Source organism: Callospermophilus lateralis, chromosome 4, assembly GCF_048772815.1.
Source record: "Callospermophilus lateralis isolate mCalLat2 chromosome 4, mCalLat2.hap1, whole genome shotgun sequence".
In the NCBI taxonomy this organism is placed as follows: domain Eukaryota; kingdom Metazoa; phylum Chordata; class Mammalia; order Rodentia; family Sciuridae; genus Callospermophilus; species Callospermophilus lateralis.
The window spans coordinates 134,732,979-134,738,731 of NC_135308.1; the positions used below are offsets into that span (position 1 = coordinate 134,732,979).

Consider the following 5,753-nt stretch of genomic DNA (forward strand, 5'->3'; position numbering starts at 1 on the left):
TGGCTTCAGTAACAGAGACAATTTTAAAGGTTATACCCTGTGTGATTCCATCTATAGAATATTCTCAAAATGACACAGGTATAGAAAATGGGAATGGACAAGTGTAGCAGGGAGAAAAGATATAATTATGTAAGAGCGGTCCTTCAGCTTAATAACAATGATAATTATATGAATCTATATGTGTAAAATATTGCCATATAATTATACACAACAGAATAAACAATGAATGCATCCAAAATATGGTAAAATCAGAATAAAGTTTGTAGTTAAGTATCCTGTACCAGTCAATTTCCTGATTTTGATCATGCATTATAGTTATGTGGATATCACCATTGGGTACAGTATTGGTACAAGAAAATAGTCATGATTATTTTTGCAATATTATATGAGACTATGATTACTTCAGCATAAAAGTTAAAACAAATTAAAAGAATAAATAAATAAAGGAATGTGCTTACTCACACAAAATAAATAAATAGCCAGGAGAGTACTAGTGCCAGGGTTTCATATTATATCATTAGACCTACTTTTAGAATATATCTAATTTTGCTCTCTTTCACATTGGCTTCTGTCAAATGTTTAATGCAAAAATAGTCATTTCCAGAGTCAAGTACTGTGTGTGTCTGTGTGTGTGTCTGTGTGTCTGTCTGTCTTATTCCCCTAATATAAAATCTTATATCTAAGTATCATTGGGAAAAACTAAGACATATGGTCATATCTAAGCCAATAACACTGCCCATATCCAATGTATATTGTTGAGCCAACCCCATAAATATCATGAAAATGTGGGATTGGGAAGGGTGAGGTGTTACTGCCAGAAGAGAGAATAGGTGCTTAGTGTCCTGCAAAACTACTAGGAGAGCATGACAGGCATTTCAGACACCAGGAGAAGGTCTTAGTCTCACTATTACAGAATACACTGAACATTCAAACAGAAATTATTAATATACTCTTTGACTTATGCAAAATAAGTTTCAGGAACTGGGTGGCATTAGAAAAGGCCGGAACTATGCACTAAGATGGAAAAAACTTTCCCCAAACTGTGATTCATTAAGCATGCATGAAGTATGCTCCCTAGAGCTATGTATAAGTGTTTTGAGTAATGCTACAAGTCTCTGGGTATTCAGAGGACATTCTACTTGCAGTCATCCTCTTTACCATTATGTTTTAGTTGCATTGTCTCACTCAAGAATATTCATTCAGCTGTGAACTGTGTGACCCAAAGTTACTACAATCTCAGGCCAAGCCATAATCTTGTTTCTCTTACAACTCTAATGTCAATATTGGTTCAAGTATTTCAGGTTCATGGCTCTTTTTTCCTTCAGTACCATTTCTGTTTCTAAAAAATCTGTCTCTGAACTCTGTTCTTGTACACCTTAGATAAAAACTTCTTACCTGCCAGAGCAGATACTTTTATTTTTTATTTTGTAAATCACAAATTTGTCACAGCAGGTGAAATTTCTCTCACCTTCTACCTCCATAAATAATAGTATTTTTAACTACAGCTATTATTCTTAGTGGTAGGTATCAATCCTATGCCTTCCAAGACCCATATAAAAATCATACCCTCAGAGTTTTCAAAATTTGCAAATTTGATCAAATCACTAACAATGAAATAGAATAAAGTCAAAAAGGAACTAGGATCAAGAAAACTATACAGTAACAAATCCAAAGGACTGTTTTAAACTGAAAATCTGCCCCTTGTCATCTATTTTTGTTTGCATACTTTTCTATGCTTCTTTCTATTGTTTTGATAGATCACCAGTCATATTAGGTAACATTTATAATATTTGTAAATTTATTGGATTAAAAGAATATGCATAACTTTATTGGACAAAAGTTCAGAAATTCAAATAAAATCCACTTTAAAAAAAGAAAAAGATAAATATACCTTTTAGAGTTATGGTTTAGGTAGGAGGAATTCCCACAAAGTTCATGTGTAAGAAAATGCAAAAGAGTTTAGAGGTGAAATGATCAGGTTATGAAATCCTTAACCTAATCAGTGCATTAATCTACTTGATTGGATTATCTGGGTGGTGATTATAGGTGAGTGGATAGTGGCTGGAGAAGATGGGTCAGGGAGAACATGCCTTTGGATTTATGTTTTGTCCCTAGTGAGTGGAACTCTCTCTGCTTCCTGATTGTCGTGTCCTGAGCTGCTTTCCTTTCCACACCCTTCTGCCATGATGTCCTGCCTTACCTCCAGCCCAAAGCAATGGAATTGGTGGTCTATGGAATAAGACTGCTGAAACCTTGAGCTCCAAATAAACATTTCCTCCTCTAAAAATGTTCTTGTCAGTTCTTTTGATCATAGCAGCAAAAACAAAACAAAACAAAACAAAACAAAATCTGATTCTAACACTTAGAAAACTCAGAATTACAAGAAAGGCAAAGTTAATGCTAAGCTATAACAATTAGAAAACTCCAGTGCCACCATACCTCAATCTCTATCTTTCACTTTTCCTTTTCCTTCTTCTCTCTTATACTTTCTCACCTCCAATGATTACTTTTGTTATATCAAAGATAATATTGGAGGTTTGGAACTGGCAACTTTCAGAAATCTGCATTTTACCATCAGAGAGTAAATAAACCTTTCTCTTTTATTCCAATTCCAAAATCCTTGAGGCAAGTAGGGGTGGTGTTGTGTATACACACACACACACACACACACACACACACACACACACATATACATGTATGTATATATATATATATATATATATATATATACATACACAAACATATATATGTGGGAATCACGAGCCCATTCCTGAGGATAATGGATTGTGTTCCATGGTTGACAGATATAATGGGGGAAGGAGTTATTCTCACCAAAAAGAAGATGGTGCCTGGCTACTTGGAGAGATGTCTCATAGGACAGTAATTATTGTCCAGCATATGCTCTCTGTTTTGTAACTGCTTTATTTTCTCCTCCTAGCCCACAACTATGCAAACATTACTCTCATACTGTACTTTCCATACTAGTGTAAACACAAACTGACTTTTTCAGCTCTGCAGGTTATCTGAAAAGCAGCCATCTTGCACTATAAAAATGCTGACATTCCATTAATGCCCCAAAGTGTCCTTTGCTCACACTGTTCACAGGTAAACCAAAATTCCTACCAACGAAGCTACCTTGGCTACTTGTGCCTACCCAGATAAGTCTAAGTATTCAACAGAGATTACAATTTAAGTTCTAGCTCTAGGACTTCTGTTATATACAATTAAAAGTATTATGTTGTATTTCCATACATTAAATTTTCATTTTGAATAAATTGAAAAGGATTCAGTGTAGACCACCTAATCAGTCAAAGATGTGAATCACTTGTGTTTCTTGGCTAGCTCAAATGTAATTAAGATTGCAATGAGGTGTATCACTATGGGGCCTTTCCTGTAGCTGCATGTTGTTGAAAACATCTCATAGAGTAACTTTGTGGTTTTGTTTTCCTCAAAGGACTATTAAGTCTCTGGGAAAAAACTTCAAGACAGTTACTAAAAGTATGAGGTACCTAATAAACATTTAAAAGAAGAAACTAAGATTGCAATTAAGATTTCAGGAATTTCAAAAGGTAATTACTGTTGAATTAAGCCAAGATTACACCCCTAGTTCATGCAGCTGGTCAAAATGCCATGAATGAAAATTAGAAATAGTCTAAGTTATTTGACCCCACCAAAAAATAGATTAATAAATAAGATAAAACAAAAAACAAAACAATAAGGTGCATTTTCTTTCCTTTAAAACCCCAGGTTATCAATGTCTTTTTTTCTATATATCCATGGTGATGAGTTATGATGTACATCATGAAAGTTTTGTAGTAACAGAAACTATAGTACCAAACTTCATAAATAATTGTCTTTTCAGTAAATAATTTCACTTTTGTGAATCTAAGCTCAAATCACACCATAAGGCATTATTCTCATTCACATCTTTCCAATGTTCCTCCTTAAACCTGAAGAAACTACCTTGTAATGAGAACACTAGGATTTAAGCTACTGAAGCATGTTAAGCAGGATTGAAATTACCATATTAGTATTTGAGAAAAAGCATGCCAACTTTACTAAGAAATGTAACAAAATATGAAACACTTAGGTGAGTCCTAAACTGTTGATTGGAAAGCAATGACCAGAAGCAGCACCATTTGTAATTCATGTTGTAAAAAGGACATAATACAACTTAAGTTACATTTATGGACTACTTTAAAAAAGATCACTCCAAAATATTTACTGTAAATTAATGAGAATTAAACTAAATTGTATTGGGTAGTTACCCTATTGGGGGCATCTTCAGGATTCTAAAGATATAATTAAACACAAAACATTTTTAAAATCCCTGCTTTCATAAAGTTTACATACCAGATAGGAGCATGAAGAAAATAAACAGTAGTAATAAGAAAAATATACACTGTATTCCATACTGACAAATACTACAGAGAATAATTAAACAGAAAAGGATTAGATGTGTCTGAGGGCCAAAAATACATGTCAATAGGGACTAGTTGACTGAGAAAGTGGATTTGAGTAAAGTCTTGAAGAAAATGACAGCAAGCAGGTATAAAGAAAGAGGATTTCTAGGAAAGGCAGTATTCCTGAGCAGAAAAGTGGTGTTTCCTGAGAGGTCAGCACAACAAAAGCATACAGGAGGTGAGGTAGTAGAGGATAAGATCAAGCAAGGACTGTAGGATCCATATCACACAGAGCCTTGCAAATCATGGCAGAACTTAGGATTTTGTTAAGAAGATGAAAAGTCATTAGAATGATCTGAACACAGGAGTGGCTTGATTTGACATTAATAGGCTTACTCTGGCTGTTGTCTGACAGCTGACTTATAGGAGGGAAGAACAACAAAGATGGAAGAAAGCTCTCCAGTTAGGACACTTCTGGAATAATGCAGGTGAGGGATGATGGTTTGCATCAGGGAGATTGAAGAGCAGTAGTGAGAAGTGGTTATATTCTGAATATTTTTTGGAGGTAGAATTTATACAATTCACTGACAGACTACATAGCAGGCATGAGAGAAAGAAATGGGGAAATAATTTACCAAGGATTTTAGACTAAAATCAAATTCAAAGATAGTATTGGGAGCTATCATTCAGCTCTCTATAAAGGTATATCATTGGTAATTCAAGAATTAAGCACATCATATCTGAGTACTATACTGGAATTACTAAAATACATCTATTAGATACTACTTCTCAGAATTTGAATACTTAGATCATTAATTGACCTTCCCTGCTTTAAGAGTGATATAATAAATCATTTACCTTGGCTTTGTTGTTTAGACTGTGGATAAAAATCTTATAATTGTATTCTCAGGATACTATTTTACTTTACATCCTTACCAAAAAAAATACTACAAATCATTAAATAGAAAAATTGAAGAATATTTTCACTGCTTTCAGACTTCTGTAAACCTGTATAATATGTTTATTCTTTATTTTTTTAACATAATCTTTTATCATCTCTTCATAAAACCACAAGGTTAAAATACTATTTTCTTTAGAGTCAATATAAGGATAATTTAGCTTTTCCTCTAGCTTAGTTAATTAAATTTTATTTGTGTTATTAAGAGTTTAAACTGGGCATGGTGGCGCATGCCTATAATTCCAGTGGCTCAGGAGGCTGAGGCAGGAGGATCACAAGTTCAAAGCCAGCCTCAGCAACAGCAAGGTGCTAAGTAACTCAGTAAGATCCTGTCTCTAAATAAATTACAAAATGGGACTATGGATGTGGCACAGTGGCTGAGTGCCCCTGAA

The 5,753-nt window shown here is 34.1% G+C and overlaps 1 non-coding gene across 1 annotated transcript; it reads left to right on the forward strand.

Moving 5' to 3' along the window:
• Positions 1–3,363: 3,363 nt before the first annotated feature.
• Positions 3,364–3,491, forward strand: LOC143398726 (small nucleolar RNA SNORA18). Its single transcript, XR_013091324.1, has one exon. It is a non-coding gene; the product is annotated as a small nucleolar RNA SNORA18 (small nucleolar RNA).
• Positions 3,492–5,753: the final 2,262 nt, after the last annotated feature.